Source organism: Artemia franciscana, chromosome 7, assembly GCF_032884065.1.
Source record: "Artemia franciscana chromosome 7, ASM3288406v1, whole genome shotgun sequence".
Taxonomy (NCBI): domain Eukaryota; kingdom Metazoa; phylum Arthropoda; class Branchiopoda; order Anostraca; family Artemiidae; genus Artemia; species Artemia franciscana.
Window position 1 is genome coordinate 14,295,133 of NC_088869.1, and position 15,898 is coordinate 14,311,030.

The following is a 15,898-nucleotide window of genomic DNA, read 5'->3' on the forward strand; positions in this document are numbered from 1 at the left end:
TACAGAAATTTGCGCATTTCTACCAATAAGAGGCACAAAACAACAACTTTGGCCCCAAGAGAACCGAAATGTTATAGTTGAACAACTGTTAGATACCGATTGTAGCTCCACCCTTAAAAAAAATAAGTGATCTACTATTCTGGACGACAACCCAAGTGGAGATTGCATTACATAATCACTTGTGGGACCCAGAATTGGGAAGGGAACTAAAAATGTTTTTTTTTCTTTTTTAACTGATTCTTTTCAAGCCTTAAGGTAGGGAGAGGGGGGATTGCAATTTCTGACAATTCTCTTTGTTATTTTTGATCGTAGTATATAGGTCCATATAGCAGTCATTTGACTACTATTAAATAAAAAAAAACAGTTTTTTGAAATGAAAGTAAGGAGCGACATTAAAACTTAAAACGAACAGAAATTACTCCGTATATGAAAGGGGCTTTTCGTCCTCGACACCCCGCTCTTTACGCTAAAGTTTTTTATTGTTTTAAAAAGTAGAGTTGCGAGAAAGAATAAAACTTTAGCGCAAGGAGCGGGGTGTCGAGGACGAAAAGCCCCTTTCATATACGGAGTAATTTCTGTTCGTTTTAAGTTTTAATGTCGCTCCTTACTTTCATTTCAAAAAACTTGTTTTTTTTAATTTCTGAAAGTTTTTGAATTATTGCATGTCTGATTTTGGCTCTCCGTACATAAATTATTAAAATGAAATTTGCATATTAATTCTTTTTTAGCTAACTGGCTTTCTCTTAGTTTTGATCAGACAATTTTGAGAAATAAGGGGTGGGGAAGGAGGCCTTGTTGCCCTCCAATTTTTCGGTTACTTAAAAAGGCAACTAGATATTTTAATTTTTAACGAACGTTTTATTAGTAAAAAATATACGTAACTTAAGAATTAACTTAAGTAACAAACTTTTATATTATTATATTTTTGATTATATATATGAGGGGGTTGGTCCCCTCGTTAATACCTCGCTCTACACACTAAATCTTGTTTTGTCCCAATTCTTTAAGAATGACCCCTGAATCAGAAAGGCCATAGAATAAATAGTTGAAGTTACTTAAAAAAATTTTAGCATAAAGAGCGAAGTATTTATCTCCTCCTATATACCTCGCTCTTTATGCTAAAGTATTTTTAGAACCCCTCATATGCATAATAATCTCTGTTCGTTTTAATGCTTCTCCTTACTTTCAATTGAAAAAACATTTTAAAGTTTATATTTTCTTTGTTTTTTTTTTAATAGTAATGCTAGAAAATCCTGCGCCCTTTTCATTGAATTTCTCTTCCCCCATGAAATATTCCTCCAAGGAAAGATCCTCCCATATAGCCCCCTCCCCTGAACCCCACACCCAAACCAAAAAAAGTCCCCATGATAACGTCGGTACACTTCCCAGTAACCATTACTGTATGTAAACATTGGTCAAAGTTTGTAACTTGCAGCCCCTCCCCCAGGGACTGTGGGGGGTAAGTCATCCCCAAAGACATAGTTATTATGATTTTCGACTATGCGGAACAAAATGGCTATCTCAAAATTTTGATCCGTTGACTTTGGGAAAAAAATGAGCGTGGGAGGGGGCCTAGGTGCCCTCCAATTTTTTGGTCACTTAAAAAGGGCACTAGAACTTTTCATTTCCGTTAGAATGAGCCCTCTTGCAACACTCTAGGACCACTTGGTCGATACGATGACCCCTGGAAAAAAAAAACATAAACCCGCACCCGTGATTTGTCTTATGGCAAAAAATACAATATTCCACATTTTTGTAGATTGGACCTTGAAATTTTTTCTATAGGGTTCTCTGATACGCTGAATGCGATGGTGTGATTTTCGTTAAGATCCTATGACTTTTAGGGGGTGTTACCCCCTATTTTCCTAAATAAGGTAAATTTTCTCAGGCTCGTAGCTTTTGATGACAAAGACAAAATTCGATGAAACTTGTATATTTGAAGTCAGCATAAAAATCCGTTGCTTCCTTTTTATTTATTTTCCGAAAATTTATGTAAAAGTTTTTTTTTGTAAATTCGTTTAACGACATGAAAAGGGAAAGATATAAATAGTGTAAGACAGGTTAAATAGGGGGATTTGTATAATATTAACGTCACCGAGAAGAAGAGGGGTTGTAGCCACCCTTTAAAGACAGATTTGTAAGTCCATCACACGAAAAAGATACTAACCGGGGATATTTTTGTTTTTAATTAATATAATATTAAGTAAAAATAAAAAGAATAATAGCATTCTTAAAATCAATTTCTTGTTTTCGAAATATATTGTAAACGAGGTTAAGTAAGATGATTGAGATAATATTAACGTCACTGAGAGGAACAGGGGTTGTAGCCGCTCTTTGCACTATGTAAGATCATCTAACAAAAAAGATGCTAAAAGAGTATATTTCCGTTTTAATTAAAATAAAATAAGTAAAAAAAATCCTACTATTCCTGAAACCAATTTCTCCTTTCCGAAATGTGAAAAGCACTTTGATGATTATACTGCCCTTATTAATAATTTCAGGAAAAAACAACATATTATTGATAAATATAACTGATAAATGATAAATAAATATACTGATAATATACTGATCATTATAAATAAATATAATATACTGATCAGTGTAAATAAATATACTGATAAATAAATATGACTGATAAATGGCTGTAACGCTGCTTTAATCATTGTTACTGTAGGCTTAATTGTAGTTGCATTAACAACAGAAAATATTATAGGTATGTTAATAGCTGTACATCATTTCAAGCCTCCAAAAAAGCTTTTTTAGGTCCACATTTTCACATCGAAGGTGCGTCACACAAACAAAACGAGAGAACTAGAACTAGCCCCAGACCTTACCTCGTTTGGAAGAATATAATTAAATTGAAAACGCAAACAGTTGCTGAAGGATTCAAACCCACTTTACAGCCGCGTATATTGTTATTGCAATTCCTGTTAGTGTTATTCAAATTGTTGTTACAGTGTTTTAGCCTTGATTCCTCCAAATAAAATACATCTTATAAAACATATCAACTTACCTTATAACCAGAAATATGAAAATCGGATATATATATAATATATATATATATATATATATATATATATATATATATATATATATATATATATATATATATATATATATATATAAAAATAAGTTGTCTGTGTGTGGGTCTGTCGGGTGACGTCATGTTTGTGTGTTGACTGACGTCATGTTTGTTGATTGACAAAATTACACACCGGGACATCGGGACACAAATGACGACCGGGACACCGGGACATAGGGAATATAAATGACGACCGGGACACTCAAAGAGAAAGCGACCGGGACACAAGGAATGTTCGATTAGCAATCACCATCAACAAAGCACCGGGACACAAATGACGACCGGGACACAGGGAATATAAATGACGACCAGGACATAAGTAAAAAAAAAACTAAAAAAAACTAAAAAAAGGTAAAAACTACAAAAAAAAGAAAAAAAAACTAAAAACTAATAAAAAACTAAAAAATATACAGACCGGGACACCGGGATAAAAATGACGACCGGGACACAGGGAATATAAATGACGACGGGGACACAGGGAATGTTCGATTAGCAATCACCATCAACAAAGCTCAAGGGCAATCATTAGAATCATGAGGTATAACTAAAAAAACTAAAAAAAAAGGTAAAAAACTAAAAACTGAAAAAAAGACCATTTCAAAAACGAATGTATATACAGACCGGGACACCGGGACACAGGGACACAAGGAATATAAATGAAGCCCGGTACACTCAAAGAGAAATCACAGACTGGGACACCGGGACACAAATGACGACCGGGACACAGGGAATATAAATGACGACCGGGACACAGGGACACAACAACAACGGGGACGCCGGGGGGCACAGGGGGATACATAAATGACGACGGCGACACAGGAAATGGTCGATTAGCAATCACCATCAACAAAGCTCAAGGGCAATCATTAGAATCATGAGGTAAAGATCTGAATACGGATTGTTTTCCCATGGACCATTATATGTTGCATGTTCAAGAGTCGGTAAACCTGACAATTTATTTATATGCACAGACAATGGGACAGCAAAGAATGTTGTATATTCGCAAGTTTTCCGTAGTTAAAAACGTATATATATATATATATATATATATATATATACATCTATATTCACAGGTGAGACACAGGGACACAACTACAATGGCGCGTAACTAATATGGCGCGTAACGACTTACGCGCGCGGGGGGCTTGGGGGGCGTTTTTATTTTCAAAGAATCCTATCTTATTTTCAGGAATTAATAGGATACGAAGACTATTTGAAATGCTATGATTTTGTAATTACGTTGGAATTTATAATAACGTATAATTTTGCTTGAAAGTAGGACTATTCTAGCTTCTTTTGGTTAAACTAAAGTCGATACTTCGGTACCCGGGTCTGGCCTCGACAGATCTAAAGTCGGTACAATACCTTGCTAATTCCGAAAACTGAGGTGCTGGCTGCTAATCTTCGTGGACCAAAGGAACCAGTACTTGGAATAACCGTTTTGCTGAGGAAAAATAAGTCATTAATATAGATGAAAGAAAATAGGGAATAAATATTTGTTTCTGTAATGCTTCACCACCTCCGTCCCCCCCCAAAAAAAGTGTAATAAGTCTTATACAAAATATCCGTGGTTGATGTAATCAAGAACGACTGCAGGGAAAAAAACTTCCTGGGACCCCGTCTCTTAGGATAGCCATGCCAATTAGAAAGGGGGGATTCGTAACTGCTCTTTGCATTTGAAAATGCAGTTTATTTTATGTATCTAGCAGAAAAAGTTCACATCAAAGATTTTGAACATTATCTATTTTGTGTATTAGTTTAAAATCCAAAAAATTCTTGCCTCCCTCTCCCGTAAATTGGTGCCACTAATCGGAATCGAATAGAAAATTTTCAGCGACAAAATCCTGGGGCATTGGAATTAGGGAGCTATTATCCCGAACTCAGAAACTTCTCGGTACCGAAATTAGTAAAGTGCTGCACCAATTTTAGATCCCAAACAGTGCTGAATCGAATACCAAAGGCCCTATTTTTTGGGGGGGTCATTTTCTTTCAGCAAATCTGATCTTTTTTTTTATCTCCAAAGTTCAAAAAAGAAAAGTATTACACACGAAAGTCCCCCAAGGCCATCAAAATAGCATATGCTTATATTTTTACAAGTGTCATAGTTTATATTTCCAGTTTTATCAATCTTCCAGTGTACCATGAACTCCTGATCTACCTTAGAGGTAATATACAGTAGCGAAATGTTTCTCTAAACATAATACAGCGCGCAATTTGGCAAGTTTTTCAAACCGTCAGAGCCATAGTTTCAGTTGCTGATCCAAAATATTAATAGAATTGCTAATGACAAAGATTTATATAATATTAGAAGACAGCTTCTTAATCTTAAGATCAAGGAAAATGAAGTTTATTTTCAACATGTTCCTAGTCATAAAGGTATAAAATATAATGATATGGCTGATTCTCTAGCAGCAAAGGCTTCCATGTTATCTCCTAGTCCTTCCTCTGACCTCAATTCACGAGATATTATCAGGCAAAGATCCAAAGTTAATCACAGTAAATTAATGTTATCTCCATTTCATACAAGATTAAATACAGTGCTATATTACCGGCTGAAACCAGGTGCCCTACTTCTAAATAGCTTGTTATTTAATTGGAAGCTACATCATTCCCCTTTATGCCGAATCTGCTTTTCAGCAGAGGAAACAATCCAGCATATTTTATTTGATTGTTGGCTCAGAGTGAGGAGACTGTTGCTCTTAAGCGTTTCTGCTCCTTGGCTAAGATTCCAAATACTTATACAGCTATCCTGGATTCTAACCTGCCATGGGAAATTGATCGTAAGATATTTAAGACAGCAATTGATACCTTAAAGAAGAGAAATGTTGTTTAATAAAGATTAAAGCTTGAAGAAGTAAATTTTTAAAGGGATGCGATTTATCCATAGTTTTTGATTGTGCAGAAGAGAGCGGGAATGAGTAGGAAGAGCCGTATTGGTACCGGCTGGCCTAGTACCTTAAACTGCTGGGGACAGGTAGCTCAGGTACTCGCACTTCCCACAATCAATAACAATGTATTATACGATTATTATACGATTATAACGATAGACTGGAGGAGAATAGCGCTTCCAGTAGCTAGTTTTTTGGAGAAGAAGTCAAAGAGGTGAAAGGACTTGTTGTTAGTCCATATACCTCCCTACAATTTTTGGAACTGGAGTTGCTACTTGGTGCTTTTCGGAAACATACGTGCGAAGGCGGGGTCATGAAGCTTGTATGGTTTTAGATGTGTGTCAAAAATTTTCAAAGGAGGGTATAGGACTTTTCGGAACGGTATGTTACCTCTACTGTGTTCTTATCGTACCTTAAACTTGGGCTCTATTTAAGCATTATTAGTGATAGTTTACTGATTTATTTTAATGCTAAAAAATAAAGGATCCCTTATTATTGTTATTCATCAATTAAAACAAGCCACTACACCAATTAAAACAGATTATAGATAATTTTCATTCACGTCTTTCATTAAAAGTGAGTCATTTAAGCGTGAACTAAACAAAATATAGGTAGTTATTTTAACGTTTCCTAGGAACAATTTATGTTAATTTTTGTAGCTTAAAGCTTACCAGCTTTTTTTTTATAAACTGTTTCAACATGAAGCAATGGCGTAAATATGGCTGTTATTTCAACTCATCAAATATTAAATAAAATAACTGTCATCCCTGAAGAGGCAATATTGATGATCCCTGAAGAGGCAAGAAAAGGACTTTTGGAATCAGGGCAAGAAAAAAACTACAAAGAAAAGCTACATCTTATCTAGCATATTATTTTTGAAATAAAAAGGCTTTTTCTCCAGTATCGCGAAGCGCATTCTAATATGCACAAACAACAAAATAATCCAACATGAATGGAATGAAGGGATAAAAAGGAAAAAAATGCGGAATATTTTATTTTTGAGCGTATACACAAAATTAAAGAAATAAAGCACACATGTTTAATGCCACAGTTTGATTTTTTGTTAATAAGCCTAAGTGCGTACTACTTGCATAGAAAACAAGCATAATGAGAAAAATAAATTGACAAATAAAGAAGGCACGTTAATGAAAGCAGCAATACAGAAAACAAAGACCTATGCAAGAAAACTTGATGAAACTTATATATTTAAAATCAGCATGAAAATGCGATTCTTTTGATGTAATTATTGGTATCAAAATCCAGTTTTTTAGAGTTTTGGTTACTATTGAGCCGGAACGCTGCCAATAATTGTGTTTATTGGCATGAATTGAATGAACATGCGTATTTTGCAAGTGGGATTTCTGAAGAACCGGTTGAAAATTTATCAACATGGCTGACATATTTAATAAATAAAATTACATTTTATTTAAAATGTAAAGAATGTATTAAAATGTAAGAGGTGGTTTGTCAATACCCAAAAAATTGGATGCATTAAAGAGGAACATCAGACGAGGCACTAATTGTGGGTTAGTTTGTCAAAAATAGTGGTTTTTATTTTGTCATTAGACAAAAAAAAACCGGCCCCTAAACTTTGAAAACTACTTTTTTGTACCCTTAAAAAAAAAACGAAAAATCTTTGACTACCCACATTTTCTGGAATTAGTGCCCCCTGTGACACTTAAAATTATTAACAGGGCAGCCTAGCCAGGTTATGTAGATAAATTTGCAGCTAACTACCATGAAAGACCCCCCCCTTTTACATTGTTGTTATTCCAGCTAAAAAGTAAATTCTGAAATTGAAGCGGGAGGGAAATGCCAGAGGGTACTAAAAACGTGTAACGTTTCCTAGCGAATCCTCGGTTATTATAATTTAAGTAATTTCAATCGTTGAATTTGTTCTTTTTCGGGAAGTCTGTTTTTATAATTTCATTCTTTTGCTCGGTTCTCAAAAGAATTTTAAGGAGAAAGCTTCACCCTCTCTCCACAGGCATGTGGACAACAGACATTTTTACCATGTATCTCGGATTCCAGTGAATTAATTCAATGAATATCATACAATAAAAATCTATATAGTATAAATAGAAAATGTAAATTGTTCAGCCCCAGTAAAAAAAAAAATTCGCTAGGAGTGTGTCGTTGTAAAGGTTCAATAAAAATAGATACATTCTGACTGGTAAATGACGTCACTACAAATTTACACTGTTATTTTCAATGTGACGTCACTGTGGATGTAACCTGCATGCACGGTTTTATTGTTGTATATGACATCATTCTATAAGTGACGTCACCTTCACTATATATTCAGATTCCTCAGATATCATTAATACAGTTAATCTTATACAGTGATAATCTATATGGTATAAACAGAAGCTTATTAAAAGGATTACATGGATTACATTGAAACGTTTTTAAAAGATTTAATGGAACGTTACGAAATGTTACTACACAGATACTCTACCGATCCTGTGTGGGCAGTTAGGTTAATTTGTGTATTAGAATACTACTGCAACCATGATTTCACTCTTGACTTTCGATCTATTCTTGGGAATTGGCTTAAACAGCAAATTAGTTCTAACATCAAAAAGGAATCCAATGCACTGCTTGCATATGCCCTTTATATGTGCAATAGATTTCTACCGGATCGCTCTCGCGAACCCTGCAAAACATTAAAAGCCATATGCCGAAAGAAACTCAAGAAAACTATTTTTGGCAGGGAACGGCTTTTCAGAATTGACTTTTACAGAATATATGGCTGTATGAAGAGTTTGAGCGCACCAAAAACTCTCTTATATTACCTCTATTTTGAAGAAGAATTTGAATTTTTTGACTTGAATTTTTCCTCGAAAGAATTAACATATCTATTGGAAATGAATGATGTAGAAGAACCGTATACTGTTTCTCCATCAACCTTTGCCTCCAAAGAATCGCCTTATCTGTGCTTTGATACATATCCCGAAGATGACAATTATGAAAGCTACGTAAACAGAAAGAACAAGGGTAACAGAAACAGACGTAAACAGAAAGAAATTGAAATCATCACCATAGATGATGACATTGAAGTCATAACCATAGATGATGACACAGATACACCGTCAGAAAATTGCAAAGGAAAGGACACGTCTATTGCTTCATCAAAAAGACAGAACAGTGACATAAATGAAGAGACAGACACACCGTCGAAAAAGTGCAAAGTAGAAAACCTTTCCATTGCTTCATCATCGAAAATAAAGAACAGTGACATAAATGAAGAGACAGACACACCGTCGAAAAAGTGCAAAGTAGAAGACCCGTCCATTGCTTTATCATTAAAAAGAAAGAACAGTGATATAGATGAAGAGACAGACACACCGTCGAAAAAGTGCAAAGTAGAAGACCCGTCCATTGCTTCATCATCAAAAAGAAGAAACAGTGACAGAGATGATGACAGTACACAGTCGAAAAAGTGCAAATGGTAAAAAGAAGTGAAATTATGAAAAGGTCGAATTGAAAGATAGTCAAAAGATGTCCAAAATTGTTTGTTGTCTTGTTCAAAATTTGGGTATTTTCTATTTGAAATATTGCTGCTTTATGTTGATTGATTTCTATTTTACTGTTTTGATATTTAGGGTTTTACTGTATTTATCTGTTCACGATCTTTCTGCTTTAAATTATATTTCATCAAAAGCTATAGTTCTTATTATAGGAACAGTTACGCATAGGAAAATTATCTCGGAAAACTTCCCCGTTTCTTTTCATTTTTAAAGGCATACTTTGATATACCTTATCAAAGTTATATCAAAAATGGCATTTTTGTAACATCTGTTTGAGTGACAGGTGGGGGTTGAGTAGAAACTTAGGCGTTTTTGGAGGGACGAAGCACAGGGAATTCATATTTTGTGTTTAAATGTAGGAGGTGTAGGGTCAAAAATGTGTCTCTAATCCTCCTAAAAGGTTTGGTGTCAATAGCCCCTTTGAAGCGTTGAATTCATCCACGGTGAAGTAGTGACGTCAATAAAGACACATATATAGATTAGCATATGCCATCAAGACACTGTATCTGTGATATCTCGAGAGCTACTGGGAGTGAGCAAGATAAAACTTTAAGAACAAGAGTAAGAAGAAAGTATATTTTGTGTTAAGAAAGGAATAAGAGTGACCACACATTTTTGTCTTGCAAATACTGGTTCGTCAAACAGTTCGCTGTAACGAACTGTAAGTAAGGAGCGATGCGGCTCAGTAGTAACCGATACTCTAAGAAACACAACATTGTTAACATTAGGTACATCAAAAGAACAGAATTTTGATGCTTATTCAAAATATATAAAATTCATCAAGTTTAATGTTATCCATCAAAAGTTAGAGCACAAAAGTAGGAACATTGGGCTCATCCCTCTCTACAATACTTACACCCAACTATACCTGAAAGATTTTGGAGGTTGTTTAGTAGAAAACTAAGGCTAATATTACAAAACAGAAGTACAAAAGCAAAAACCTTCAAGTAGACATTTTATAAATAGTATCTGATTTCGACAAATGTTGGTCCCTTGCCTGAGCAAAATGACACTAAGTCATCTGAATAGTCCATTTAGAACAAAGGTTTTGTAAATACATTTTACCAGAACAGTAGATATGTTAAAATTTCTTCAAAACAGAACTATGAACAGATTTCAATCAGATTGATTGAGGGGCCCAAAGTTGAACTACTGGGGGCGTGGTCCCTGCCAATGCAGTCACTAAGTGTTTCAAAAAACTGTTGAGGCTGTATTAAATACCAGAGTTAGTATTTAATACTTGCAGAGCTTGATAGCAAATTTGAGATAATACTGGAAAGTAGAAACTCATATAGAAATTAGTATCTAACCAGCCTTAATTGACTGTTGTTGTTTGGAAAGTTTTATAAGGGTTTATTTTATTTTTATAACGTTACATATCAGATGTTTTGTCATTTGATATCACTCTACCACTAACTACTTTACCCCCTCTTAATTTTTTCTGGCATTTCCAGCGACAAAACTAAAACAATAACACCTATGTTGAAAAAATAATCCAGATCATTTTTATCTTATTTTGCTTTTTTTTTTCTTTTTTCACCTTCTTATTCTTTATCAACTTGTTTAAACGTAATCACCAGTTCTAATGAAGCTTTAGTTGAAATAACGTAAACATTAACTTGAATGTACTGTATTTTTTTTCTTGTGATGTTTCTAATTGATATGAAGTTCAAGAAATATAACCGTTTTATTCTGAAGGATTTTTGAACATTGAAATTACGATAATTAATTAATTTTTAGCTTGGAAAAACTATGATGATTATTTTTAGAGTCTTGGCACTTGAATTTTGATTCCTTGACTTCAAAAGCAGTTATAACTATTTATATTTTGATTTCAGCAATAGCCTAGAATGGCCTTATAAGACCCTGGGAGGAATTTCCAATTATCACCCCTCCCCTTCTTTAGATTTTTTTTCCTAATCATTAATAAAACTCATTTAAAGTGTTCACCTTATGGGAGCAAAGAAGTGAAAAGAAAAAGAAATTGTGTGTTTTAAAAAATGCGTCAGTAAATATTTTAATATAAATAACTTAATGCGCAGCAAAGTATCAGCAAAAAAAAATTAACCATATTAATGCTGTTAACATTTATATAACATCAATGACAGGCGAGAATCAAAGCAAAATCCACCCCCCCCCCTTTTTTGCATACAAGCCCAGTCAACATTGTCCGTCATGAGTCAAACCAAAAATCTCAGTCATCTCTTAGTTCTTGGATGGATAATAGACAATATCTAACAACAAGTGACAATGACAATATTTTTTATACAATCCAGAAAAAGGCTCATACCAAGCTTTGCCTCTGACTACCTGTCTTGGCTTTGTCACCAATTGACTGATGGCTTGGTAGCAGCTTGATTTTAATTCAAAATCGTAATTATATATATGTGGCAAGCAATTGATCGGTTATTAAAGGATGTGTAAAAAAGAAATAGTTAATTCAAACTACAACCACAGCGATCCGAGATAAAACGAATAGTAGATACTAAGGAAAACTACTTTGAAAGCAGCGTTACGTGAAAATAAAAAACTGACTAGCAAACGCAAACAAAGATCAAAGATGTTACCTTGGGCAGTTCCTCCTCCTGCATCCCCCTTCCTACGTCACTGGGTATTAGTACTAAGAGATGCCTGGCATTAGTACAGTCATAAAAGCAAAATATACCAATAGTATTTATTAAGGGAAATGCAATGAAAATACAATTTTTCCTCAAAAGAAAACTTGCCCAAACGATATAAAATTCTCTCATGTGGCAGCACTGTCTCTTGTTTGGGTCTTTGGGTACACGAAAATTTAATGCTACCAAGTCTTAGAAAATTAACACTGCAATCGCTGATTAAAGTGCTATATTCTTTGAGAGTTGGTATAACTAGGCAAGGGCTAAAGGAGATACCCTTACTAGGATTTGGATAATCACACTCTAGAAAAATTTGATTTCCACGTGACTTTAGTTGGAAAATATTACACTGCTAAGAGTGAGAGACATGTCTATTTCTTAGACCTTCACAAAGGAGCAGATTATCATCAAATCATTTTTATTTATTGAAATTCAGTAAGCTGATTAAATTAGCTTGTTAGTTAATTAAATTAAAATGTACTTAAATTACGATGTAAACTATTAAATGATAAAGACAGAAACAAAAAACGAAAACACTTTTGTGAAATCATCTTAAAAAACGGAAAAAACCTTTATGTTTTTTTTTTTATTAAGTTAAAAAGGAATAATTTATTTATTGAAAAACCGTATAAATCTTCCAAAGAAGTATGATCCCCTTCCGTTTTCTGCATTGGTCTGCTATTACTTTCATTTTCAGGGAGTCTCCAACAATTACACAGTATTCTAAAGGGCCCCGTAAACATGTGATAAAATATGTTATAACTTGTATTAGAATTATTGTCAACCGTGGACGATTGTTTCTTTTTTTTTGCAGAATCAATCAAACCCAAGAAAGAAATATTTTTGTTCCATTGATATAACTGAAGCCAAAGGAGGGAATATGCATGTTTGTGGATAAGCTTAAAGTTTTATCAGTTGGAGGATGTTGGGTGAGGGTTTTGTCATATCAAATCAAGTAAATTTGAAGAGTAGTTGATGAAAAGCGAAAAAAATGTGAATTATGTTTCGGGTGACGGGGTGGGGCTTACTAATTTCTTATAAATAATGGGTACATCGAACACTAAAGCGAGTAATACTTCTGGTTTATATACGTGCATGGGACTATTAACTTATTTTTAGTTAAGTTGGATATAGATAATTTCTATTTATTTTTGTTTTTCTATACATATTTGATTAGCAAAAAAAATTAAAAACTAAGATTTTGGGGGTTAACATTCTTAGTTCGTTCCTTAGGTCTGCTTCGGATTATTTTTTTGAAATAGTATATATTTCTTTGTTTTCTGCTTCTGAAATACTTATTTGTATATTTTCATATATAAATATATTTTGTTTTACATATATTATAAACTGTGTGCACATGAGCTGAATTGTTAAATTGTTTGACCAATATCCTATCTAACAATTCAACCTCGTATATCAACTATTGATAAAAACGCATGAAGTTATAAGATATATTGGCACTTTTCCTGCCAATTACCTCGCCTAAATACATTTCTAATTTACTGATGTCTTAGAAATCAGCTTTGTTTACTTAAAAAAGAATAGAGTTCAAAGACAGGTGGGCACAGGGGCAAGTTTCTGGTCAAACGATATGAAGTAGACAGGACAAGAGATCCCTTTTCATCTTTTGCCACTAGGTTTCTCACCAGTCCCTAGTTCAACTATGGCGGACTTCCGCGCCTCTCTTTTGACCAAGCCAATCCCTTCGTCTCGCACCACTTGGGCCCACAGGAAGGGTAAAGAGTGCTTCCCGGGCCCCACAAAAATGTTGCTGGGGCAGCAACTACCACAGTGTTAGTAATCTAATGTCCATTATTTTTCAGATGGCATGACTTTGTGGCCCTCGTACACAACTCAAGATGTGTCACAAGCTTTGCAGGCTCTTGTCTCCTCACAAGAGCCCCCGTCTGCAAAAGCAAGGTCCCAATCTAGTAGTGCTGCCAAAAATCCCACTACCATCCTAGAATAATGGCCACAGATACCAAGACCTCGAGACAATAACCCAGTATATCATCTCGAGATCCCCCATAAACATAGGCAGCAACACTCACCTCAGTGTGTGGTTTGTCTCAACAGGAACGTCAAAGTAATCCCATTGACTGGCTACCTTCACAAGCTTTTTGCATGCTCCCACTCCTCTGAGAGCCCCCACTACAGAGCTAGTTCCAGTCCTCAAAGTCAGTTTTCAGAGGGGAACTTTCATAAAGTTTTCAGAGGGGAACTTTCAGAGGGAGAAAAACACCTAACATCATGGAATACTACGGCCACTGATGCATATTAAGTGCGCTAAACAATTTTAGTTCACCAGCTGGGTGTAGCTTTATCAACAGATGTAGCTTTATCAACAGGTGTAGCTTTATATATAGCTAAGAAGTTTATCTAAGGTGCTATAGCACAGAGAGAAAAGTTTACTTTTAAAAAATATCATGACTCAAAATTTTATCCTTTTTCTACTTGATATTTTTCACAAAAGCATCGATCAGGTTTTTAAAAAGGTGGAGTTGTTTGTCTCTTCAAATCCACATTTCCTTGTCTGTCTAGATTTGCTGTTCAGTACGAGTTAACCCGGTTTTCAAAAAGTGGATCATTTTTCACTGCGTATAAGGAATAATGTGATTGGCTTATCAAAATGCTTAAAAAAAATAAACCAATAGAATTCAAGACCACTTTTTAACATGAAAGTATAGTATAGTATTCTTCCTTCTTCTCTTTGGCTATGGTCTGAACAACAATTGGTTTCATAGTTGCGCTATGCCTCACAACTCAAACAAACTATTTTATTATCTTTATGATGCGATGTCTCTATTATTGTACAATACATGGTTAGGAGTATAAAGAAGGGCCATGACTCCTCTCCTATCGCAGACAACGCTGTTTCTTGATTGATTTATATTGAGTAACTGCGTTTTTTTTTTATTAATACTTGTTTTTACCGAAGTTATTCATAAGAATTTACACTTTCTTACTACGCCTTCTTTGTACCTAATTCGCATCTTGCGATAAAATAATCACATAAAATATTGCTTTCAGCCAAAATGATTTTCTTTGTTACTCTAGGGCTTTTATTCAATGAAAGGATTCTTTTAAAAAAAAACGAAGTTAATTTATAAAAAGGCAATCTTTGAAATTTATTTAAGAAGTTTTCAATTGGCATATCAAATAAAATTGGTGCAATTAGATTAAGTTATATTTAATGAAAAAACCCCATTAAATGAATTTGAATGGAAAATGACCATTACCATTAATTACTATTAAAATTCCCTCATATTTAGTTATTTTGTTTTTGTTAAGTATTTGTCCATTCCCATGATGTATCTATTTTCCTTATTTACTCTTCATTCTCTGTTTTTTTTCCTCATTTTAGTATTTGTTATTTTCTTCTTCTTTCCTCTTTTTTTCTTTTCTGTGTATGTTAATGTCATTATATTTGAAAAGTCTCCTTCATAAGTTATTTTATCATATGGTAGTGTATTATAACTTGAAAACCCTTTTTCTATTGTTAATCTCTTGTTTAAATTATGCCATTAAATGACATCAATATATAATATACAGACCGTATATAAACCGTATCATAGATAATATATAGAATATGTAATATATATAATATAATATTATATATATATATGTAATATATATATATCAATATATAATATAAAGACCAATATATAATAATATAGACCGATGTTCACAGCTTAGAAGAAAAAGAAGACGTTTCAGTTGCTCTTGATAAGTTTTTAGATGTCCTTTTACCAGTTTATGATTCTTGTTGTCCGATCAAAA

The 15,898-nt window shown here is 34.0% G+C and overlaps 1 protein-coding gene across 3 annotated transcripts in view; it reads right to left on the bottom strand.

Annotated features, from left to right (window-relative positions):
• Nucleotides 1-15,898, bottom strand: part of LOC136028877 (protein phosphatase 1 regulatory subunit 21-like) — a 48,265-nt gene that overhangs the window by 19,907 nt on the left and 12,460 nt on the right. The gene's annotated exons all lie outside the window — the stretch shown is intronic.